The sequence below is a fragment of the Thalassophryne amazonica genome, chromosome 4 (genome assembly GCF_902500255.1).
Source record: "Thalassophryne amazonica chromosome 4, fThaAma1.1, whole genome shotgun sequence".
Lineage (NCBI taxonomy): Eukaryota > Metazoa > Chordata > Actinopteri > Batrachoidiformes > Batrachoididae > Thalassophryne > Thalassophryne amazonica.
Window position 1 is genome coordinate 122,359,916 of NC_047106.1, and position 27,251 is coordinate 122,387,166.

At 42.2% G+C, this 27,251-nt stretch overlaps 1 protein-coding gene across 1 annotated transcript in view; it reads left to right on the forward strand.

The window, feature by feature from the left end:
- The window catches only part of nectin1b (nectin cell adhesion molecule 1b), a 1,042,283-nt gene that overhangs the window by 303,231 nt on the left and 711,801 nt on the right, over nucleotides 1-27,251 (forward strand).

Here is a 27,251-nt window from a genome sequence, read left to right on the forward strand (position 1 = left end):
CTGCAGAAAAGAGCTTTAAAAATGATTAGCAATAGTCATTTTAGAGATCCATCTAATCCATTATTCATTAAGTATAAGGTACTTAAATTTCATGATTTAGTTGATTTGAAAATATTACAAACAATGCACTAAGCTAATAAAAATACCTTACCAATAAACATTCAAAATATGTTTGAAAAAAGAGTAAGTAGTTAAAATTTGAAAGGAATAGAAGTCTTTAAAAAACAAGATTCAGAACCAAAGTAAAGGAACGGAGTATTGCAGTGAATGGTGTAAAATTATGGAACAACCTCAACAAAGAAATCAAAGAATCAAGGTTGCTTAAATTATTTAAAAAACATAATAAACTAGATGTATTATGTAAGTATGAAACTATGAAATAAGTCAGTGGGTTGTGAGAAAGTCTAAAATGTAATCTGTTAATAACGTCTAAAATGTTTTAAGTCTAAAATGTAACCTGTTAAAAATGGAATCTTTTAAATAATGGCTAAAATTATGAAATAAGTCAGTGGTATGTGACAAAGTCAAAAAATGTAATCTGTTAAATAATGTTAAATAATGATGCTTAAAATTGAAAGACTGTATTGTAAAAAGGGGCAGAAAATATAAGACTTGTTCTTCTCTCTGCTCCTTTCCATTCAGTGTCTTGTAATGTACTCATTTCTGCTTTTAAATGAATGAAATAAATATTAAAAAAGCAAAACAAAACAAAAGGGGCTGCTGGGTAAATTCAAAGGTGATCCCAAACAGAAAACGAACACACAAAAAAACAAATAAATAAAAAATTAAACCCCAAACACTGTTATTATCTTTATCAAAAGCAGTAAATCACAGTATTAGAAGTCACAGTTTATCTCTATATTATATAGTTATAAACCATTAATGACTCACCCATATTGCGTTCAAAACACAAAACAAATGCACGAAAAAAAATATAATCTTTTGAGCTCCTTAAATACTGTTTTTGACCACAGTATAGCTTCTTGTCTTCTTGACAGCACTTGTTTACTTTGACCTGTGAACCGGAAGTGTTAGCTAGCTCTCTGCCTTCATAAACAGGAACTAGCATGTATGATTTTAGGGTTTACAAATGTTTTTGACTGTTAAATTTACTCACTTTACCAGGAAAAAAAATGTTAGTGGACTGAAAGTTAGCAGAATTAAATTTAGTGGAATCTAAAGTTAGCTGAAAAGCTTGTCCGCTCACAAAAAAATATTAACTTTGTTAATTTGCAGTTAGCGGAACTGTGCCTACCACTGCCAAGGGAAAAGCAGTGGTGGGCCTATATTAGGGTGACCAAATGTCCTGTTTGCCCAGGACATGTCCTGTTTTCATGTCCGTCCTGTGTTTTTTTTTTTTAGAAAGTGATGAAAATGTCCTAGTTTTCATTGTTTTTCATCTTTGAGCATCTTTCAGTAACTTCAAGTATTGAGGGGAGTTGAATGTCTAGTGGTTACGCGTTGGGCTTCAGACCAGAGGATCCTCAGTTCAAAACCCAGCCAGACCGGAAAATCACTAAGGGCCCTTGGGCAAGGTCCTTAGTTGCTCTTGGTGTGTAGTGAATGCTTTGCATGGCAACACCTTGACATCCGTAAGTGTGATTGGGTGAATGTGAGGCATCACTGTAAAGAATTTTGAGCTTCTGATGCAGATGGAAAAAAAAAAACACTATATAAATGCAGTCCATTTACCATTTATCACCTGCGTATCTCATTGCTTGGCTGAGTGTCCTGATTTTCGGTAATCAGAATATGGTCACCCTAGTCTATATAGGCCTGGAAAACCTCTTCTGCCTCTATTTCAGAAATACCTCATCTAGCTTACACACAATAAGCTGTAAAACCTCCAGGGGGAACATTGACAAGTCAGCAGATCTGATTAATCACATAATTGCTAAGGGCCATCAGAAGACGTGTCAAAATCAGACATTTCAACCACCTCACAGTGAAAGTTATTTTTGAGGGACTCATTCTCCTCAGCTTTTAACCATCAAATAGGAACGCCAGTGAAACAGTGTCTCTGATGACATTTTGTAGCTTAGAAAGCTACAGGAAGAGAGCTGAATCTTGTGATTAAACCTCAAAGATCTTCCCTGACTTAAGAGAGCAGAATTAGTCTTTCATTAAGATAATCAGCTTTTCCACCATCGCACTCTGCTTTTGTGCTTGGAAAAAAATCGATGCTGCCATCTTAAATTTCTTCCCAGTGCATAATAAGTGTTGATGAATGGATGTTTTGTTGAGATGGCCTTACAGTTATGTTGTTACCACCGCTGAGAAAGAAGATGTGTGGTTTTTCTTTGTAGTTCCACTTAAGAGACATGTGGGAAAATATTGTTTACACAGTCACTACTGCTACTATTTTGCCTACTTCAGATACTGCCTTTATTATTTAACTTGACTGAATGCTGCCTGGCCTCGTTATACAACACCAGAGTCTTTGTGAGATGTGGGGGAGGAAGGGATCAGGGATGGATGATATCTAATCAGGCAAGTAAGAAACCTGTTTGGTGCATTTCCTTAGAAACTAGCAGTGGGAGCTTGTATGTCCGTTTGTCTGAAATGTTCGGAGAGCTGGAGGTGCATTCAGATTTGGTGCAGGGCGTTTACCCACTTGGGTTAATGTGGACTGAGTGAGAGTGTTCTATTCAATTTAGAAATAAAGCATGGGGATGGATCCATCTGTAAGCAACAGGCAACCTGTGCCGACATCTGTACATGCTCGTCTGAACAAGCAACAGCTCCGTACTCGCGTGAGAAAATGAATGTGAAGGGAAAAGGGGGTTGCTGCTGGAGCTGGGGGGTTGGGGATGGTGCCATTACTACTTTGCGAAAATGAGATGAATAGGGCAGCACAGTCTCGTTTGAACACCTACGTGATATCGTGAAATCTGACCACATCTGGGGACAGCCGACACAATCACGGCAGAGAAAACACCCAGGTAGAGTGTGGGAGTTTTAGCACAAACCATTCAGCCCGGCATGGTAAACTTAAAAGCATACTCGCAGTCACGTAGCGAACCTGTTTAACCCTCTGGGGCCGATGCCGTTGTATATGACGGCTGAAACCAAGTTTTACTAAATTATAAATAACTTTTGTAATGATATGAGATAGGAACTTACTTTTTTTTTTGCTGAAAAGTTAACTCCGCAGACTTTCAAGCCAGCTGTCCACCATCTTTGTACTCCTCATAGAAGCTGTGTGATGACGTGCGCAATTTGAATGTCCAATCTGAATTGGTTCACCATCACATGGTTTTCCAAAATCCAATCGTAGGGCAGATTTGCCTCACGTGATAAACCAAAGATTGTTTTTAGCAGTAATGTGTTACTAGTTGGCCTGTTTAAATAGCCATCTGGCTGGGTCCAATGCGCCCTGCGCCATTACGCACAGCGATCAGTGAAAGTCATCAGAGGGAGCAGACAGAGGGCCTCTGATGAAAATCTCACATGCTCAAACAGAGTGTGTGAGTTTCAGAGATGCTCCACTAGTCATTTCCTGTGAATGTTACTGGATAAGCCTGTGGCAAGCTCTTTCGCTCCAGCGTAAAGCACCATTTACCATATTAATGGAGCAAGGGAGATGGGGCCGCTCCTCAGAGTGTAAATGGGCCAAAGTGTCAAAGCTGCTTTCAGAACAGGACAGAAGACTCCAAAACACAGTAGAAGTAGAAGTTTGTGATGTGACCTTTGTGTAATAGCAGACAGAAATTGCTTTGAGATGAAGACAAACAAAACACATAGACCATTTTGTATATATTGTTCAAAATGTGCATTTGTGTTTATTGTTAGAACCTTTTTGTTGTACAGTCTTTTACACAAGACCCTAAATTACCTTTATAAAGTGTCAAAACAGTTGTTTATTATAGTTTACTGTGTGTTTTGAATAAATGTGTGTGGATAATTATTTCCGCTTTCTCCTTTGTTATTTCTGATTTAAACCTTTATTACACTTATACAACACAACTATAGCATATATATTCTGAAAGGACAGGATGTCCTGAAAAAAAGAGACATAAAACTTGATTGTGGGATGCTGGGAGAGCTGTTAACAGCAATAAAAAAGCATTTATGCCAGGCGAATGAACTGTCCAAAAAATGCCCTCAGACCCTCGGAGAGGGTTAAGACGTGCCGGATTAAAATGGTTTCCTTTGAAACCCCCATCCTCTGATTGGTTTGTGCTGACACTCCAACACTCCACCTGGGGATTAGTCTCTCCCCAGAAACAGCATCATTTCTAAAATAAAATCTTGTAGTGTTTTGTTTTCGGCTGCATTCACCAAAGCAGTTGCAAAATGTGCAGGTTTTTTTTTTTCTGTTCCCAGTAGAGAAGGGAAGACAAGGCAAATGGGACAGGTTGTGTAAGTAAGTGTTAAGCCCCGTTTACACATAGACGGTAAACTCTCCCAGAAGCGTCCCGGCAGAGATTTTGCCCCCTCCGGGCCGTTTTAGGGATCAAACGCCGTAGTTGACGCCGGCGCACAGGGGTGTGGTTTGGTTCCGGCTTCACCGGGAATCGTCGAAAAAATTATTCAACATGTCGAATAATTCCGGGAGCGCTCCCGGAGAAGTGGCCTGACGATGGAGACAATGCGAACAACGGCGTTTGATACTTTTTAATCGCCGTGTCATACCGCCCCTTCCTGTAGTGCCGCAGTTTACACCGCCGTAATTGGCAGCCGGTGTTGTATCCCTAACCAACGGCATGTAAAACGACGATAGAGTCCATATCGGCGTCCTCAAAGGCGTTTTAACTGGTGACAGAAGCAGACAAAACGGTGGCGCTAGTGGACAGTACGCTGTTCTAAATGCCACCTCCCGGTTAACGGCGTTCCAAACGGACAATAGGCGGCGGTCAGTATAAAAACGCTATTGCGCTGCATGCAGGTCTCTCACTCGCGGCCAGCTCCAGATATGTTTGCAGAGAAGCTCCAGTATGCCTCCTAAAATAAAATTGGCAGCGGCAAGGACTTACCAAGAGGTCTGGTTCAGAAACAGAGGGTAGCCCTGTGGTGGAAACGAGCAACACGTTGAGGAGGGGAAAACAAGAGAAAAGAGAAGGCTGAGAGATGAGCTCCCTGTCACTCCCTCCCCCTGCACTGACAGCTGCTTCAGCCTATTATACTATGGGGGTGGTGCCTATAAGCAAAAGTTCCTGGAGTAACGCAGTATTTGCCTGGATAAATCCAGCGGTACACAGGGCATTATCGGCGGCAGCAGAACACTGCCGTTCTCACGCGTGTCTTAACCTGCGATTGTAAAGGATAGAACTGAGTATTAACCCCGTTGCCTGACGTGTGCCGGATGCTACGGCATCAAAACTCCGCTTTATTCAGCGGATTTAGCGGCGTTTTATCCGCGTATTTGCGGCTAGTACGGCGCTCAAAACGCCTGCGAAATGCTCCGCCCCTTTCCACAGCGATAACAGCCGGAACTACCGCGAACTTCGGTCTATGTACTACCCGCCGACAAAACCGTCTATGTGTAACCTGGGCTTTAGCCTGCCGTTCTCTCACCTGCAAAACCTCCTCAAAAGGTTTGAGCTCCGGGTCTTAAACAAACCGCAACACATGTCCACTTTCCACCGATTCGTCACTTTGTCTTTGTATTTTCTTTTTGTTTGTGTGTACTTTTCCCAAAATCTCAGAGAAAGTGCTGTGTTTCTGTCCCCAGAAGTAGAGAAATTACATCATATTTGTCATATTTTACCCCTTTAGCGCCCGCCCTCAAATGAAACTGTGCTGCCGAATAAGACATGGGAGCTCCAATGAAAATCTAAATTAATTAAAGCTTCAACATGACAGAGGCGTTTGTGGGTCTGTTTTTTGTGGTTAGTGCACTGGGTTTTAGTGCAGAAGGCTCCTGGTACAAACCCCACCCCTGTCACATTTTTCCATATAATGTAGAGTTGCGTCAGGAAGGACATCCGGTGTTGCAGGCCGAACGGACCACCCCTAAAAATGGGTCCACCTTTTGCACCTGCACATGTGTCATTTTGGACCAGAGCAGCACATCTGAAACAGAGTCTCTTCACCCAAAACAATCAAATCGATTAGTGGGATTATTAACCATCAGATGGTAAAGATAAAACCTTTTAAATCATTCTAAAGTCAGTTTTAAGCAGCAACAAGGCCATTTTAAGCAGAAACTCATCGAAATTCCGTGATGCTTTGAAATGACCAACGTGCAGTGAACGCATCAGCTAGCAGCTCGTTTAGCCGTGGCGCTCTGATCGCTTCCGTCGCCTTTTATGATTAAATAATGCTGAATTTATGTGGAAATGTTTGTTGTACAAAAGCGTCAGATATCTGTCGCGGAGATCGATGATGACTGGAGTGCAGTTTGAAGGAGAAAGGTTTTAATCCATGAACTAGTCACACATGCGCAGATGTAAAAGGTGGAGCGATTTTTAGGGGGGACCATTCGGTCGGTGACACCGTTGTAAAACTTGTCCCATTTCAACATGCAGATCCACGTCAGATCTGCTGTGGTGACCCTGAGTGAAAACAGGGGAGCAGTCAAAGGAACTTTAGTCAAGGAGGCAAAGTGGATTCCAGAAAGAGGATCTGAGGCAAACGGCAATGAAAAGAGATGTGGAGGCAGACTGAGTGGAGAGGACAGGATGCTGTGTCCATGACTTTATGTAACAGGCTATGTCAATTCCTGCTTGTCACACTTTCTATTCTTGCATTTCTGTCATGATCAACACAGACAGTGAGTGGAGGCTGAAATGTTTCAATGCACTGACGGGGATGTTTTCTGCATGTATTTACAGATCTGCTTTATTTTTTATTTATTTTTTTTTTTAGATGAGGGAGTGAGAGGAGCTATAACATATGCAAACAAGCAAAAAAAAAAAAAAACTGCCTCCAAACATTTGTTGTCATGTAGGTGTCCAGGAAGTAGCCAGCTTAGCTGAATGCCCCTGGGAGGAGAAACCAAAGTGTTTTGTTCTTGTTGTTGTTGTTTTAGCTTCAGTGATATCTCAAAAAACTTCAAAAAAATTGATACAACCAAATGCATCGTAGTTAGACTGGGTTGCCTGCCGCAAAAATACTAAACATGCGCCACACATTTTCAGGCCTTTGCTTATCTCCTTTTTCCCCCGATTGGGTTACAAGTTGCTCCCCTTATGAGACTGACTAGGCTATTATTAACCAAAAGGCTTTATAGATAGAATTTAACCACTAGTCTTAAAGTCAACTCTTTTGTCAGTGTTTAGTCCAAAAGCAACGTCAAGGTCAAATTTAAGGGGGACCAAAAGATGCACATCAGGCCAAAACATTGTAAGTACTTGGAAGGGGCAATTCATTCATTAATTTTAATCTTTTATACACCACCACAGTGAAGCTGAGATTAACAAATCAAGATCTGTTTGTAGTGTAGACTTTCAGCTTTAATTCAAGGTGTCAAATAAAAAAAAAATTACACTCATCTTGCAGGAATTATTGCCATTTGCACACAGGCAGTTTGTCCATAAGTAATTGCTTACATTAGTTAACACTTTTACATCAAGTTTCCTTTAAACATGTAAGATTATTGATTTGTGGACATTTCCATGTCACAGAACATGCCTTTTAAAATCTACAGTAAATGTGTTAGAGTTGGTAGTTCTCAAAAACTGAGCAACCATGCAAGAAACAGACAAGTGAGGGACGCCACCAAGACACCCATGACAACTCTAAAGGGGTGATAAGCTTATGAGGATATGATTGGCAAAATAGTGCATCATGCAACTTTTGTATGTTGTGAACCAGTGACAGGTTTGTTGTGGAGTGGAAACAAAAACGATTTTGATTCAAGAAAACTGATCATATCTAGTTCCAATTCTCACAGTTGTGGGCACAGTTCCGCTAATCTGCTAACTGTTAATTAGCGAAGCTAACATTTTCATTAGCAGGCTAGTTTTTCAGCTAACTTTAAAACCACCAGTGGCCCAATTAGCTTCCATAAAATTTTGTTCCGCTAACTTTCAGTCCGCTAACTTTTTTTTTTTTTTTGCTGGTGAGTACGGTTAAAAATATTTGTAAGCCATAAAATCATACATATTAGTGTAGTATCATGGCAGGGGTGGTGGCCAAGTGGTTAATGCACTTGGCTTCAGTTCAGAAGGTTCTGGGATTAAATCCCACCCCTGCCACATTTCTCCATGTAATGTGGAGTTGCGTCAGGAAGGGCATCCGGCGTAAAACTTCTGCCAATTCAACATGCAGATCCTCCTTGGATTTGCTGTGGCGACCCCGAGTGCAAGCAAGGGAGCAGCCGAAGGGACTTACTATTAGTGTAGTATCATACATGTTAGCATAATATAGAGATAAACTGTGACTTTTAATACTGCAGTTTACTGCTTTTAATAAAGATGATGACAGTGTCTGTTTTTTTTTTGTTTTTTTTTTGTGCGTTTGTTTTGTGTTTGTGATCATCTTTAACTTTACCCAGCAGCCCTTGCGGCACTTAAACTTGAAACTGGCTTATCAGTAGCCAACAGTGTAACCCGATGTGGCCGTGCTAAATACTAAAAGTTAGCGGTTCGTGGTAACTTCCACAAATTCTTTTTTTTTTTTTTTTTTTTTTTTGCAGTTTATCGGTTCAGCAATACGAGGTCTATTAGAAAAGTATCCGACCTTATTATTTTTTTCAAAAACCATATGGATTTGAATCACGTGTGATTACATCAGACATGCTTGAACCCTCGTGGGCATGCAAGAGTTTTTTCACGCCTGTCGGTTACGTCATTCGCCTGTGGGCAGTCTTTGAGTGAGGAGTCGTCCACCCGCTCGTCGATTTTTTTCATTGTTTAGGAATGGCTCAGAGACTGTTGCTTTGTTTGATAAAAATTTTTTCAAAACTGTAAGGCACAACTGAGTGGACACCATTCAATAAATTCATCTGGTTTTCGGTAAAAATTTTAACGGCTGATGAGAGATTTTGGTCTGGTAGTGTCGCTTTAAGGACGGTCCACGGCGCCTGACGGCGATCTGCGCTTCGAGGCGGCAGCGTCTCGCCGTTTCAAGTTGAAAACTTCCACATTTCAGGCTCTGTTGACGCAGTAAGTCGTCAGAGAACAGAGAACTTTCAGACGAAGTCGGCATGAGGAGTTTATTCGGACATTCCATTGTTAACGGTCATTTTGTAATGAAAGAACGTGCGGGCAGAGTCGCATGTCGGGCTGGACCCGACCGCGGGGGGTCGCGGCAGGAAAACACCTCTGTTGGAAATCTTAACGGGCAAGTTGGAACATGCCCAAGCTGTTAAACAATTTCTCAGTTACTCACTTGTTGAAAGCCATCAAAAGCCGCCTGAATTCTACAAATGGTTTTCAACATGGAGGTGTTTTTCCTGTCGTGGCGCACACAGATTTACCGAGTCGTCACGGAAACGACTCGGCGAATTTGCGCGTACGTCTTTCATTAAAAAAATGTCCTTAAACAGTGGAATGTCCGCATAAATTCCTCATGCCGGCCTCTTCTGAATCTTCTCTGTTCTCTCACGATGTCCTGGGTGAATTAAGCCTTAAATTAGGATGTTTTCAGCTCGAAACAGGCCGACGACAGCGCCTGGAAGCGCTGCAGGACGTCCCGCTCCGTGGGAAGTCCTTACACCGACAGAAACACCCCATAATCTCTCATCAGCCGTTAAACTTTTCACAGAAAACCAGCTTAATTTCTCGAATAGTGTCCACTCGGATATTCCTCACAGGTCCAGAAAAAATTTTGATAAAGCAACGCGCGCCGTCTCGAGCAGCGTGTGAAACAAAGGAATTCAGCCGAGAGGGCGGGACCACATCTCACTCAAGGCCTGCCCACAGGGAAATGACGTCACCGACACGCGTGAAAAAACTCACGCATGCGCACGAGGGTTCAAGCATGATTGGTGTAATCGCATGTCATTCAAATCCATATAGTTAAAAAAAAAATAAAAGGGTCGGTTTATTATCTAAGAGACCTCGTATAAAAGTTAACTTTTCAGTTAGCGGTTTAATGGCTATCAAAGCTAACTTTTCAGTTAGCTGTGGCCACCACTGAAGTCTCCCATACACCTTGTGTTAAGTTGTTGCTGAAAATTTCTGTCTTAAGAAAATATTTACTGTATCTTGATTCATTGTTTCAGCTGTATTCCAGAATAAAAAAAATAAAAAAAAATTCCAATTGATTTCCATTGTATTTGCACTTTAACAGATCAGTGCCCCGCCTTCCCTTTGGTGAAACAGTGTCCCCTGTCCATAATCTTGTTTATGGACAGATAAACATAATTCAGAGAACTGTTACAGCTTTGTCGGAGGTATTCACCCTTCAACTGCTCCCCAGATTATTTTATTCCTCCTCAGTGTTGGAGAAACACATTCATTCATCCAAGCATGTCTTTTTGGACAAACAGCTAACCCCTCCTACCATATAAGACCATGTTTGTGTTCATTATCTCGTGGATCAGAAGCAAGGGGAGCGACCTCATCGTTTGGAGGTTTGGTTAATTAGGGTAAGTGAAAATGAGGTAATATCCACTGTGGTTCTCCACAGACTCTGTTCTTGCCAAACCACACTCCCTTCTGAACAATCGAATCATTGTCATCATTACATCCAACACTAATTCACTCAGAAATGTGTTGCCACAAAGACACTATGAAATTTCACTGTTGACAAATTAACGTGCACCAGAGCTCCAAAGCATTTCTCGACTTCTTGAGTAAAAACTTTCCTCGTCTCATCTGATTAGACTCTGGACATCATAGATGTTGATGGCTGGTGCTTCATTGTTAACGGGTATGTTGCACTTTCCATCACTCCAGGGTCTGTGGGTTTTCTCCAGATAATAACGTGAAGATCATTTGGTGTAATAAAACCCACGAGGCTGTGGGGAGAACATCCTTGAATAAAAAAGTACATGTACAGTGCATCCAGAAAATATTCACAGCACTTCACTTTTTCCATGTTGTTGCAGCTTTATTCCAAAATGGATGAAATATATTTTTTTCTAAACACAATCCCAATAATTACAGTGTCACAACAGGTTATTAAAAGTAAAAAAAAAAGAAAAAAAAAAAGAAATTGCATGTACATAAGTATTCACAGCCTTTGCCATGAAACTCAAAATTGAGCTCAGGTACATCCTGTTTCCACTGATCATCCTTGAGATGTTTCTACAGCTTAACTGGAGCCCCCCTGGGGTAAATCCATTTGATTGGACATGATTTAGAAAGATACACACCTGTCTACATATGAGGTCCCACAGTTGACAGTGCATGTCAGAGCATGAACCAAGAATGATGTCAAAGGAATTGTCTGTAGATCTCAGACACAAGATTATCTTGAGGCACAAATCTGGGGAAGGTTACAGAAACTTTTCTGATGCTTTGAAGGTCCCAATGAGCACAGTGGCCTCCATCATCAGCCAAAGGAAGAAGTTTCAATCCACCAGGACTCTTCCTAGAACTGGACGGCCATCTAAACTGAGTAATCTGGGGAGAAGGGCCTTAGTCAGGGAGGTGACCAATAACCTGATGGTCACTCTGTCAGAGCTCCAGCATTCCTCTGTGGAGGGAGAACCTTCCAGAAGGACAACCATTTCTGCAGCAATTCACCATTTGGGCCAATATGGTAGAGTGTCCAGGCAGAAGCCACTGTTTAGTAAAAGACACATAGCAGCCTGCCTTGAGTTTGCCAAAAGGCACCTGAAGAATTCTTAGATCATGAGAAACAAAATTCTCAAGGTCTGATAAGACAAACATTGAACGATTTGGCATGAATGCAAGGCATGTTGTTTGGAAGAAACAGGCAACGCTCAGCACCTGGCCCAGGGGTCTTCAACTCCAGTCATTGAGGGCCGGTGTCCTGCAACTTTTTGATGTTTCACTGCTTCAACACACCTGAGTCAATTAATGAAGTCATTATCAGCACTCTGGAGAACTTGACTGCATACTGAGGAGGTAACTCAGCCATTTGATTCAGGTGTGTTGGACCAGGGACACATCTAAAAGGTGCAGGACACCAGCCCTCAAAGACTGGAGTCGAAGACCCCTGACCTAGCCCATACCATCACTACAGTCACGCATGTTGGTGGCAGCATCATGCTGTGGGGATGTTTATCAGCAGCAGGAGCTGGAAAACTAGTCAGGATTGAGGGAAAGATGAATGCACCAATGTACAAAGACACCCTGGATGCAAACCTGCTCCAGAGAGCTCTTGACCTCAGACTGAGGCGACGGTTCATCTTTCAGCAAGACAATCACCCTAAGCACACAGCCAAGATATCAAAGGAGTGGCTTCAGGACAACTCTGTGAATGTTCTTGAGTGGCCCAGCCAGAGCCCAGACCTGAATCCAATTGAACATATCTGCAGAGATCTGAAAATAGCAGTGCACTGATGCTCCCCATCCAACCTGATGGAGCTTGAGAGGTGCTGCTGTAATGGAGGCCAGCAGGTGTTGCTGTGCAGATGTAGTTAGTAAACCTCACTCCCAACAGCTCAAAAGGATTCTCTGGTCACAAGGCCAGAGCCCTGGGTTTTGGCCTTCTGGTTAGAGAATCCGACTTCCATGCTGGAGATCGTAAGTTCGCATCCCGAGGGGAGCAAATGGGCGGAGTCATCACAACACAACGCAGAGTGCAGCCGCAACAATGGTGCCGTGACCCGGATGGGTGTGAGGTTAGGGGGGGTGAGTGTAACGGAGGCTAGCAGGTGTCGCTGTGCAGATGTAGTTAGTAAACCTCACTCCCAACAGCTCAAAAGGATTCTCTGGTCACAAGGCCTTCTCGTTAGAGAGTCCGACTCCCATGCTGGAAATCGTGAGTTTGCGTCCAGAAGGGAGCGAATGGGCGGAGTCATAACAACACAACACAGAGTGCAGCCGCTACACTGCAAAGAGGAATGGGGCAAAACTGCCCGAAGTCTGGTGTGCCAAGCTTGTGGCATCATACGAGGGCTATCCGTAAAGTATAGGTCCTTTTTATTTTTTTCAAAAACTATATGGATTTCATTCATATGTTTTTACGTCAGACATGCTTGAACCCTCGTGCGCATGCGTGAGTTTTTCCACGCCTGTCGGTGATGTCATTCGCCTGTGAGCACTCCTTGTGGGAGGAGTCGTCCAGCCCCTCGTCGGAATTCCTTTGTCTGAGAAGTTGCTGAGAGACTGGCGCTTTGTTTGATCAAAATTTTTTCTAAACCTGTGAGACACATCGAAGTGGACATGGTTCGAAAAATTAAGCTGGTTTTCAGTGAAAAGTTTAACAGCTGATGAGAGATTTTGAGGTGATTCTGTCGCTTTAAGGACTTTTCACGGTGCAAGACGTCGTGCAGCGCTCTCAGGCAGCGTCATCAGCCTGTTTCAAGCTTAAAACCTCCACATTTCAGGCTCTATTGATCCAGGACGTCGTGAGAGAACAGAGACGTTTCAGAAGAAGTCGGTTTCAGCATTTTATCCGGATATTCCACTGTTAAAGGAGATTTTTTTAATGAAAGACGTGCGGACGGGTCCGCGCGTCGGGACACAGCCGACGCGGCGTGGCGGCACAGGAAAAACACCTCCGTGTTGATAACCATTTGTTAAAATCCAGTTGGCTTTTGATGGCTTTCAGTGGAGTGAGTATATGAGAAATTGTTTATCAGCTGGAGATGTTCCAACTTGTCCTTAAGGCTTCCAACAGAGGTGTTTTTCCTGTGACGGAGCGTCGCGGCGGCTGCGAGCCGACGCTGCAATCCGCCCGCACGTCTTTCATTAAAAAAATCTCCTTTAACAGTGGAATATCCGGATAAAATGCTGAAACCGACTTCTTCTGAAACTTCTCTGTTCTCTCACGACGTCCTGGATCAACAGAGCCTGAAATGTGGAGGTTTTAAGCTTGAAACAGGCTGATGTCGCTGCCTGAGAGCGCTGCGCGACGTCTTGCACCGTGAAAAGTCCTTAAAGCGACAGAATCACCTCAAAATCTCTCATCAGCTGTTAAAATTTTCACTGAAGACCAGCTTAATTTTTCGAACCATGTCCACTTCGATGTGTCTCACAGGTTTAGAAAAAATTTTGATCAAACAAAGCGCCAGTCTCTCAGCAACTTCTCAGACAAAGGAATTCCGACGAGGGGCTGGACGACTCCTCCCACAAGGAGTGCTCACAGGCGAATGACGTCACCGACAGGCGTGGAAAAACTCACGCATGCGCACGAGGGTTCAAGCATGTCTGACGTAAAAACATATGAATGAAATCCATATAGTTTTTGAAAAAAATAAAAAGGACCTATACTTTACGGAGAGACCTCGTATTCAAGAAGACTTGAGGCTGTAATTTCTCCCAAAGGTGCATCAACAAAGTATTAAGAAAAGGGGTGTGAATACTTACATATACATGTGATTCCTTATTTTTTACATTTTTAATTAATTTGCAAAAAAATAAAAATACTTTATCCATGTTGTCATTATGGGGTGTTGTGAGTAGAATTTTGAGGGTATAAATGAATTTACTGCATTTTACAATAAGGCTGTGACATAAAATGTGGAAAAAGCAACACGCTGTGAATACTTTCTGGATGCACCGTATACCACACTATATAACGCTGACATATAACAGTGGAACAGTTCCACACAGCCCTTTGCATCTCTGTTCTCCTGCACAGACAAGAGACATTCTGATGTCAGCTTTGCAAAGGCTCCTCAAGCAATGTGAAATTTGTTTGTCTTCGCCTGTCACCGCGGAGTGTGTCTCAATCGCTGCGCTGTAGCATGTTGCAGTGTTGCCTTCTCACATCATCACTTGAATTATTCATGGATTCAAAGGCCACAAGCGTATGTCGTGTATATCATTACAGCTTCACATGCTGCCAAGGAGCAGGATTTTTTTTTTCTTTTTTTTCCCCAGCACCATGAGCGATGGAGGTTATGGTCACTGACTCCTCCACCCGGCTCCTCCTTAATATTGAACCGCCTGAGCACGTTGATAGATTCCGGTCTGCACGCTGTCATCCCGGCTCCTCACATCCTGCCGAGCTCACACCTCATTATCCAAATGAGACATTAACACAAAGCACTCCTTCGTAGGTCGCCCCATAATGCCTCAGCTGATCTGTGCCAGACAAAGTGAGGGGGGACGACATTGTGGATGGAGTTCTTTTTGCATAGAATGGAAGGCGGGGAGGGGGGCGCTCTATGTTTAAAGAGGTCTTTACTGTTTGAGCAGAAGAGATAACCTGGGTGGGGAAGTGAAATGGAAATGTCACCAGGGGAGAGCATGTGAGAGCGGTGCAGCAGCTGAGATCGTAGCGATTAATCTTAATATTTGTTTCTGCATCGCTTGTGGTTTTTGCTCTCTGGAGGATACGCGGCAGAGAGGGATGTGGTGGACAGACAGAGCGAGGGGATTGGCTGGGCCTCTTCAGCTCCGTTTGGCTCCTCCGTCTTCCTCCTCCTTCTCCTTGCTGTCCACCAGTGTGGTGGTGGATCTGTCACGCCTCCCTGAGAGCCTGATGAAGTAGGTCAGATGCTGTCCCAGGGTCTGACCACTGGCTGCAGAGCTGCTGCTGCTCTGGTGATTCACTCATTATGCATACCACTCCAACATAACAATGAGGAAACAAACAAACAAAAAAAAAAAGCAGGAAGAAAAAAATCCAGTGGAAGAGAAGGGGAGAGGGGGATAGCGCCGTCAACAAACAGCACTCTGACCTCTCCTGGATTAACATATTGAAACATGCAGTTTTTGCTCCAACATGCAGACTTAGATGAGATCACTACGGCAACACTAGCATAGAACTATACAAATGCTTTATTAATAGGTGCTGCGTGCAAAATTCTGCTTGCAGTGAGGGAGACATTTGCACAAACTCATCCAAATGTTATAGTATTCACGCATAAGTCCACCCCCTTTTTGAACAAAAGCTGGAATTAATTCAATTTTTGAAAATTTTTTCACAGAACACTTCCTGTCGCTTGCATTAAGTCTTTAACAGTAAGTGCACAGGACAAACAGATGATGAGAAGATACACTGTGAAAAATCATTGGTTTTTGTGCTGTTTACAATATGCTGGGGGTCATGGAATTCATTTGTTTTAGGTGGGCGTTTAATAAACTTTAACTTAAAAAATCATTTAATTTGGTGTGGATGGTCTACCAACTTTCTGTCTGGCACTTTTTCATCTGTTTTAGCAACTAAAAAAAAAAAGGTGACTTGAAGTCTACGGTCAGTTTCCAGTGTTAACCATGCAGACAGTTTACTTCACAAAAACATTTTACATAGTATTATATTCAAACAGAAAACTCTGGCACTCATGGAAGTTTAAAAAAAATAGTTCCTACATGTTTAAAGGACATGTCTCACGTTTTTTTTTTTTTTAACTTCCCAGTTAGAAAGACAACATAAAAGTACTCATGATTGTAAGTGTCTCTGCACACGTGCTAATAATTAGTGATCTCTGATGTATCTTATTCCTCTCACTCTGAGCGTTAAAAAACGTTTCACTGGCCATTCTCAGCATTTTTCAGTGTGTGACATCCTTATTACCAAAACAGAAACATCCCAGTGACTGACAGACAGGGAAACAAACCTGCTCTGTCCAAAAAACGAAGCTTCTGAGATGCTGTTTGAAAGTGATGGCTCGGATTTACAGAGAGGAGGCGACATGCTTCACCCAGAAACTCTTAACTTTTTCAAAGTGTCAGATTTTGGAACCTAAAGTGTGGTGGCGTGCTGTTTGTGTGCATGCTGGTTACTGAAGCTGATGTGGACATGGACGTGGGGACGTCTGACACTGTTTTTAACAGACTGCCTGGACACAGAGGTTGATTTTGTTACACTGGAAAAAGTCGGAATACATTATTTCCAGGAGTTTATGGCCGTTATTTTACATGCCCCGATCGAGAGAGCGGCAGAGCTGCAGCCACGGCAATCTCATGCACACACGCGCTTCTTTGATCGCATGAAGTTTACATTTGGAAATGAATCCATAACACGATGGTGAGTCTGGCATCTTCAGCATTTAGTGTTTTGTGGCTAGATTTCTATTTTTTTTTTTTTTTTACTTTGAGAGAGTGTAAATTTGGAGCTGTGTATGTGTGCTGCAAAGCTCGCTCTGTGTGTGTGTGTGTGTGTGTGTGTGTGTGTGTGTGTGTGTGTGTGTGTGTGTGTGTGTGTGTGTGTGTGTGTGTGTGTGTGTGTGTGTGTGCATGCTGGGCAGTTGATAAGACACTTGTTTTCCCCTAGCAGCAGATGTATTTTTGTAGATTTTATTGATAACACTCGTGCACAAAGCTGATCCTGGAGCAGAGATGGTTATTGACAGGCTGCGTTTATGACTCGTGGCTGCAGGTGCACATCAACCTTCTTGGAGCCGCAGCTTTTACTGTGACTGCAGCAAAATTAACAGTTATCACTTAAAAACGAGTCATCATAACACAACATCACACTTATGTAAACTTTGGAATGAATGTGGAAGTAGAAGAAAATCCACCTTAACTTCCCTCAAAGTTCAGAACATGCACAAAGTTCAGCAGAAAGCTTTGTGCATTTCCATCTTATTTTGCTCGATGGAAAAAAGGATTTTTGTCAGACAAAAATGAACACAGAGTAGCTCTTTCACCATGTGACTGAGGCTTCTACAAAGCTAGCCACATTGTCACACAACACTTCCTTTTTCTTGCACAAGACTCTTCCACAATAAAACCATAGTACAAACGAATGGCATCATCAAAACCCTAACACGGAAGAGGAGAAAAAGATAATTACAACTCATTATTTTTTTGCTTTTTACAATGTGCTGGTGCTCATGCAATTAATTCAGTAATCTTTAGTAAATTTTAATAAAAAAAAAAAAAATAATAATAATTTCGGCCAGGTGTTTCTTCAAGAAAGTTTCTTTAAAAAAAGGGGTGGGCTTATGCATAATCATAGGCTCTCAGATGCACGAATACGGTGTATATATATATATATATATATATATATATATATATATATATATATATCCATATAGTTTTGTTTTTTTTTTTATAAAACTGCCGGTTAGTTTTCTAATAGACCTCGTATATATATATATATATATTTGAATTGTATATATTAAGTGATTTGAATCACTTGCGATTACACCAGACATGCTTGAACCCTCGTACGCATGCGTGAGTTTTTTCACGCATGTCGGTGACGTCATTTGCCTGTGGGCAGGCTTTGAGTAAGCACTGGTCCAGCCCTCTCGGCTAAAATCCTTTGTCTGAGACGCTGCTGGAGACGGCACGCGTTGCTTTATCAAAAATTTTTCAGGACCTGTGAGGGATATCCGAGTGGACACTATTCGAGAAATTCAGATGGTTTTCGGTGAAAAATTTAACAGCTGATGAGAGATTATGGAGTTTCTTTCGCTTTAAGGACAGCTGATCGGCGCGGCGTGGTCGGAGGTGGTGTCCGTCTGGCTCTTTCGAGCTGAAAACATGTGTGTGAGTGTATGTTAGGGGTGTCACAATACATGTATTTTTATTGAACTGTATGTTATGTATGCAGTGGCTCGGTGCACAGAACTGCACAAAGAATTCACGGTATGACCCTGCATAGTGTGATTGTATGGGCTCAGAGTCTCATAGCTGATCCATTGTGTCTGAGAAGTTATATTGGTCTATTCATTTTTAAGTAGGCCTGTTAAACCAACAGACACAGGTGACGAGGACTCTTTCTTGGCAGAGGTTATAAATTGTGAAAAATGCCCATTTCAAGCTCTAACACACCCCCAGGTGGCATATTCCAATAGTTTTGTCTGATGAAGTACACATTTTGCAATAATAACACTCCTTGAACATACAGATGTGGAGGCTTTTCTCTCTCATTAGCCAGCTTCGTCATGTTTATTGTGTGCAGAACTGTTGGTTATGCCACCATTATTTATGATAGAGACTGCGTGCCCAGCAGAAGCTGGAAAAGTCACCAATTACATGCCGCTCCTCTTGGGAGATGGAACTGAGACACGATCTGTTTCTGACGGGACGGGCGTGCAAGTCACCGCACGCTCACAACATGCCAATGATGACATCATCAGTGTTTTGATGCCAGTGTTTTGCTGCATTATCTCCACTGGCAGATCCCGTCAACCTCTTATCTGTCTGCTTTTATACGAGATTGAATTTGAATTACTCGTCTGAAGGTTTTAATGGCACCCGTTACGTTTAATGACACATGAGGCCATCTCACGCCGCCATAAATTGAGTGGGAGTCGAAAATGTTAATAGGGAGAGAAAAATAAAAGTAGATATTGCAAAAACTGTGTGCCATGAAGGTAAAAATGAAGGGTTGGCCTCGGTGCTACCTCCCCGTGCAGCATGTTAAAGTCCTGTCAGTGATCAGCTTTTATTCACTGTGGCAGCGTTCCATTTCCATGACTTCACAACCACTGGCAAATTCAGACAGGGGAGTAATGAGGATCATTGGAATTGTTGAATGAATATGCCTTTGCCATTTGTCCCCTTCCTTTGTCTCTCATTATGTCACTCTTTATTTGCTGCCGTCACTCTTCAACCTCTCAAAGACAGGCGCTTCATCTTCTTTTCTCCTCTTGCCACTCCTTACTCCTGAGGGTGGTCGTCTGTTGTCGACTGCTTGTACTTCATTTAGGCATAATAAAGTACCACTCCCTGTACCACTCTTTGAAATCCTCCATCATTTCCACACCCTCTGTCAAAACATCTTGTCCAAATGAATGCGCCAAGACTCAAGAATGTTTATACCTGCCTCTTTTTTTTCTTCTTCTTCTTTTCTTGTGTAGACATGACTGTAGCACACCCAGCATCGGAACCTGTGGGACAGAGTTGTGAAACAGTTTCACTTTCTTCTCTCACACAGTCATATTTTTTAATGTGTTTGAACCGTTTGTCCTCTTAACAACAAAACATTCCACATACAAGGTTATTTTTTTAAAAAGCTTCAAGAATTGCCGTACTGCTACATCTCTTAAGTTGTCTGTACCTCATCGTCTTACACAACATTAAATTCTTCTTCTTCTTCTTCTTTGTCTTTCGGCTGTTCCCGTTAGGGGTCGCCACAGCAGATCAATCGTTTCCATCTCACCCTGTCCTCTGTATCTTCCTCTGTCACACCAACCACCTGCATGTCCTCTCTCAGCACATCCATGAACTTCCTCTTTGGTCTCCCTCTTCTCCTCCTGCCTGGTGGCTCCATCCTCAGCATCCTTCTCCCTATATACCCTGGGTCCCTCCTCTGCACATGTCCAAACCATCTCAATCTCGCCTCTCTGACTTTGTCTCCAAACTGTCCCACCTGAGCTGTCCCTCTGATATGTTCATTCCTAATCTTGTCCATTCTTGTCACTCCCAAACACAACATTAAATTATTTACTAAAAAAAAAAAATCACTAATTGGGTAGCAGCCTTCATCAGTAAAATGGGAAAGGCAAAGGCTATACACCCAACCGTTGGGCAGATAAGTCATACATTGAACATTATTATCACTTTACCGGGGCGTTGCTAGGCCGGTATTCTAGATTTACATTGACGCTACCTGGCTATACCCGCCCGCTGTGCGTAAACAAATGACGTCATAGCGCGCAGCCCAAGAACTGTCCGCAGAGGAAAAGATGAAAAGGCGAGAAGTGTGTTTTGGTCCCAATATGGATATTCCGGATGATTTTCTCATGGATAGTACGACAATGAACAGCAGCTAAAGCAGCCAGCTTGATGAGGACGCACTGCCGAATTTGGAGAGCAGCGCGCACGCCAGCCGACACGTCAAACGTTAAGTGAACCAACTTTTTATGTATGCATTACGTGTTGTGTATCTCAGTAAAAAGTGATAATAATGCAAATAACATGCTGTTGTCATGCGGTATGCTTTTTCTGAGTCCCTCCGTTCACACCCAGTCACCCAAAATGACAGATATTCACCTGAGTTAGACGAGGGCGAATAGCTGTTATTTTAGGCAACTGGACATGAATGTCGGGCCTCTGAAAATGCATACCGCCCTCCAAAAGCATGTTATTGTATTATTATACACCCAACCGTTGGGCAGATAAATATAATGTCTTACCTTATTCGTCGAACCGTTGGGCAGATAAATATAATGTCTTATCTTATTCGCCCAACCGTGATCGTGTATTTGACACATTTTGTGCATCTAAACTATGTTTTTTACACCACTTTTTAAGGCTCTATTGTGGCATGTGTTTGACATATTTAACGGCGTCATCTTTAATTACTGTAAAAACACCGCAATGGATCAAAACAGACAAACTTCATAAGCATTTTGAACGGAAGCCTGTTAACGACGGCGAAACAATTTTTGAACAAAATGCTGCTTGTTGGCTGTAAGATGGTGTTAGTTTGACACAGTTCCCTGGGTGTGATGAGCCAAACAGAACCACTTTAGATCACAGCCCCTCCGTGGGGTGCGCACTCTCTCGCAGCCGGTGAAAAAATATCCGCCTTTTTCCCTTCCACATTGAAACCAGAAGTGAGCTTACAAGCGCGCTCATTGGTCGGTTGTGGTTGGGTGTATATGCTCGCATATTTACTTTACTGAACCAACGGTTGGGCGTATAGCCACTCCGAATGGGAAATGGGCTGCATTTTTCATCTCAGGCTCAAAGCACTTCACAATAATGCCTCACATTCACCCTGATGTCAGGGTGCTGCCATACAAGGCGCTCACTACACACTGGGAGCAACTAGGGGATTAAGGACCTTGCCCAAGAGATCTTAGTGAATTTCCGGTCAGGCTGGGATTTGAACCAAGGATCCTCTGGTCTAAAGCCCAATGCTTAACCACTAGACCATCACCTCCCTTCAAGTAGCTTGATGAACACATATTAGAGCAGCAAATAATTTGCTCGCTACCAAGCTCAACATTCCGCTCTTGTGTTATGCTAACCAGTCAAGCTAGCTGGCTTTGTGACCCATCATATTTATTAGGCTAGGCTAGCTAGCAAGATCACCATCCAAATAATTAACCACTTTCAAATGGTCTGTATATTTGGCATTTTGAGTTCACATGGGAAAATTAGGAAAACTAATTTTCACATTAACATGTTAGCATGGCAATCCCTCAGTGGAGAGGAAGATTGTCTTTGGATCAGTTTGCAGATGAGGAGAGAATTTCTACATCCACAGTTAATCTAGAGATGCCTGTGTGTGGGTTTGTTTAACGTGGGAATGTCACTGCACACCGATCAACACGTGGTAATTGACAGATCCTTAGGCTGGTCCAATTGCTGGGAAATCCCCAATGATCAGGTTTTGAGGACCTGCTGTAGCCTTCCTCTGCATACATCATTACCTCCTCTGCCCGATCCATCGCATGAGGACTTCTTGTTTCATCAGAGCCTTGTTCGTGTCTCATGTTCAGTGTTTCTACTGGACCATCATGGTTAACGTAGTAACATCTTTCAATGTCTTTTTGGAAGAGGTTACACTTTAACATCAAAATTGAATTTGAAGACAAAACAAGTTAATAGCCTGTGTGCGTGTTGGGGGGTCTCTCAGTTCAGCTAAATTTATTTTCCCAGTGCCAAATCATAGGATAAAGGTGAGTTGTCACTTGCACAAATTTGATCCCCGCACTGGCACGCAATCTGTTGTGCCAGTGAGTAAACGCACTGTAAACTGTTGTAAACTGTACGTGAGCTGTGGGCGGCTCAATGCCAGTGCGCAAAGAAAATTTTGAAATGCTCAAAACTTCTGGCATGCATTGATTTTGTGAATTAGTCGTGAGCATTGCGCAACCTATTTGAAAACACTGCGTGTCACTGCGTGTCATTGCGCATAGGGCATCAGAATGATAATGACAAGATGTTACATCTATAATAAACATAATTTTAAGGATACGTTATCCAACTCATGAGAAGGACTGAACATGCAACTGTTTTACCAATCCATGACAATATATATTATAAATAATTTCCTTTAAGACAAGATTCCAAATGTGTTGTGCACAAGGCAACCTGTAGCTGTAGATAATTTCTCTATGATTCAGTAAGAGAATGTTTCATCAGCCAAGTTCTGAGGGCAAATGCATTATTGGCTACGAAATGATTATTTTATATAGCGTAACATCCAACGGGACAAAGCGCGGCATCAAGCGGGGCAAAACGGGACACACTGGCATGACGAATTGCACGGCAGTGCAGGGATCAAATTTGTACAAGTGCCAAGGTGCCTTAGGTTACATCACAGTCCAATACACATTAAGGTCAAGATGTTTCCCACCCCAGGAGCAAACACTTTGGAAACAGTGTTCAGGAAAACCTCTTTCAGCATTTTAGATTTCTAAAAACACAAAACAAAAAGTACACTGAGCACACTAACTGTTCCAAGTGAAGGGATAGTTGAGTCAACAAGAACAAGCTGAAGATCAGAATCTCAGAGACGTAGGCTGTGTTAGTAAGTTAGGGATTGCATTAGCTCTGTCACTGAGGTGGGGGATTTCCTGTAGCTCACCTCAACGTGGATTTATGTCCATTCTGTCCTCAAGATGCCATCCAGTGAAATGAGTTTCTGGGAATAAAAGCTTCAGTATAGCCTGCACACATATTGAAGTTTCCATTGGCTCATACGTAAGATCATTTGACACCTATTCGACATCCTAAATTCTTTCAAGCTATTCCAATAGTCATTTAAAGTGTTCCAATTCTGCTCCAGAAAGTCCTTACACAGTCGCTTCGCACCAGCAGAACCGCACACATATCAATACGTACAGAATGATCTGTTTGACAAAGTGATCCTTCAGTGTTAATTTAAATGTCAAATGTAAAAGCTGAACTCAACAAAAAATATTCTCATGATTACTCAATTAAATATTTTGCCTTCTTGGGTAAATCCACATGAATGGGGTAAATTTCTTTCAAATGTGCTGAGAAATTATTTTGCAGCCAAAATGCTTCTGTGACCTGAATCTTGCACAAGTTCTTTAAATCATTTTACTTGACAGACCTTTTCCCCATCTGTCATCTGGCATGGTCAAAAAATTATTAAACATTTTCCTAAGGTAGAAAACTTACCTCAATGACCTTATTATTCAGAATGCTGCTAAATCATTTTGGCTCTTAAAGCCACAAATGTGACCCATACCTATGACATTACACTCAAAAAAACTGATGCATTGGATTAACTCAATTTCCATCTAATAAATATATGTAGCCGCAACTCAAATAAACTGCATCCATGCAACATAATTTAATTGGAATTTAGTTGGAAATCTTGCCCATAACTGAATTGAGTTTATCCAGTGAGTCAGTTGTTTGAGTGATACACTAAAAAAAACTGACTCATTGGATTGGATTCCATTTAATAAATATATGTATTCCAGAATAAATTAAATTACATTATCTTGCGTGGATGTGTTTTATTTGAGTTGGGGCTACATGCATTTATTAGATGAAAATCTAGCTCATATTTGAATTGAGTTCATCCAATGAGCCATTTTTGAGTGTACTTGCTGCTGGAGATTTTGTGTCACATTTTAAATATTGTTTTATATGAATGACTGATGTTTGAGAAAGGGGTGTTTTGTCACTATTTGGCTGGAGAAAATCATCCGCTTGATCAAGTCAGATGTGAGTATTCAGAATAGTATGATTAATGGAATGCAGTATGGCATAGTTGCAACATTTATTTTTATTTATTATCTGTAGAAATCTGTCACAGCTCTAGATTGAATTATGGCCTCTCCGAGGGTTATCTCGACCCTGATTAATCTCAATAGTGGATATCAGTTGGTTGCACTCAAGGTTGTCCCACTATCAACATATTACAGAGTTGTTTTAAGAAGCACTGCCTTTTCTTGCTTGGAACAAGATCAGGGCTTTTTTGCTGTTTTGAGATTTTTTGAATCTATCTCATGGCAGGTTGTTAGTGACTGTGTACTTGTGGAACACCTCTTCCCTCTGCCCCACTGCCAAACCCCTCAGACATACCCTAGCCATTTATAACATACAGTGTTTCTGTAATATGAGTAGTTTTTAGCACAGCCACTTTAATTTCACATACGTCCAGGGACTTGACTAAACTTGGCCGCCACAATGGCACAATCCTGTACTGTTTTGTTGAAGTCACATATGCTCCAAGATGTGACCTTGCAGAGGGAGCCACAGTGTGCTGGATAAGGTTATGAGAACAGGCAGTTCTTTGCCAACACACCTCTTTGAGATACAAAATAAAAAAAGAATGTGTTCCTCTAGTGATCTGATGAGCTTTGCCTTGCAGTTTCAGGCTTCATTGTCTGCAGTAAAAGGACCCCATTACAAAAAGGTGGAGAACTCAGCACTCCCTCTTTTGAGTCTCTGTTATGAAACGTCCAAATAACTCAGTCAGAATGTTCAGTTTATTGTTTTCCCGAATCTCCCATGGAGGTCGCTGTGCATTGAAAAGAAGCCTGAAAAATGCCTTTGTCTACATAAAAAGCTTTCATATCTGTTGGTGTTTCCTCATATGAACTCTGGGCAATGTCTAGGCCTGATTCTCTGGATGACGTTAATCTTTCACTTATGCAGCACACAACAGGAGATTGTGGTTTAGGTGAGGTGCAGGATACAGGGATGCATAAAATTGCATAAAATTGCTTTTGCCATCCTCTCAAAAAATTCAGAGTTAAAAGTATGAAAAGTACTGCACAAAAATCCATACATATCCCATGTATTCATCAGGGAGGTTGTGATAATGTGACCAAGAAAAAAGAGCAAAAAGACAGATCTAATAAAAAAGGCAGATATTCCTCTTACAGTCTATATTATAATAGCCAAGTGGCCTCTGTGTGTGTGTGTGTGTGTGTGTGTGTGTGTGTGTGTGTGTGTGTGTGTGTGTGTGTGTGTGTGTGTGTGTGTGTGTGTGTGTGTGTGGTGTGTATGGCATCGATCAGAAAAACTGGGAAGAGCTGACATTTGCCCTTTGGTATGCTTGTGTATTTTGGGTCAAGGATTAACCCTGAAAGTTGATAAACTAAACTAATACTTTTGGAGAAATTAACAATAATAGCTAATAACAGTGAACAATGGACATTGTGCTGCAATGCACCATGGTAGCTCAGGGTGTTGGGGTTTTAAATGATGTTATTATGTTTCGTATTAGTTTAACAATGTTGTTAGTGTTATTGATTCATTGTGTTTTGTAGTTCAGTTGGTTTAGTCAGTTTAGTTAAGTGTCATGTTGCCGTTACCATGAGTGAGTTAAGTGTCATGTTGCCATTACCATGAGTGAGAAGGATAGTGCGTCTTCCACCACTGTCTGTAAAAATAAAAGCATGCGTGTGTATAACTTTGATCCCAGACAAACTGGGAGAGCTGACATTTGCCGTTTGGCATGTTTATGTACAAGGTCTGTTAGAAAACTATCCGAGCTTTTTATTTTTTGCAAAAACCATATGGATTTGAATCACGTGTGATTGCTTCAGCCAAGCTTGAACCTTCGTGCGCATGCGTGAGTTTTTTCACGCCTGTTGGTTGCGTCATTCGCCTGTGAGCACACTTTGAGTGAGCACTGGTCCTCCCCCCTTGTCGGATTTTCATTGTGAGGAAAATGTCTGAACGGCTGGAGCAGCAATGCATCAAATTTTTCCAGAAACTGTGCGAGACAGCCAGGTGGACACCATTCGGAAAATTCAGATGGCTTTCAGGGAAGATTTTATGGGTATCACACAGATTAAGGAGTGTTACAGCCGGTTTAAAGACGGCGCACAATGGTGAGGGTGCGCCGCGCTCCAAGCGGCGATCGACAGGCTGAAATGACCAGATCATTCCCAAACTGAATGCTGTGTTGATCCGGGACGTCGTCTGACTACCAGAGAAATGGCAGAAAAGGTGGACATAGCACTTTTCCGGCACATTCCACTGTTAAAGGAGATTTTGTCATGAAAACAGGAGCGGAGGAATTCGCCACAGAGCCACTAATGGCGCGGAACGAAAGCACCTCCGTGTTGGTCTCACAGGACATGTTGTGGCATGCCCAGATCTTCGACAATTTCTCGGATACTCACTCGACTGAAAAGCTACCCAAAGCAGTCTGAATCTTCCGAATGGTGGAAGAGCTGGGCATGTCCCGTGAGACTTCCAACACGGGGGTGCTTTATGTTCTGTGCCATTAGCGGCTCCGTCCTGACGCATGAATTCCGCTGCACGTCTTTCATTACAAAATCTCCTGTAATAGTGTAATGTGCAGAAAAAGTGCTATGTCCACCTCTCTTGCCATTTCTCTGGTAGTCAGATGATGTCCCGGATCAATACAGCCTTCACTTTGGAAATGATCTGGTCGTTTCAGCCTGTCGATGGCTGCTCGAAGCACGGCGTGCC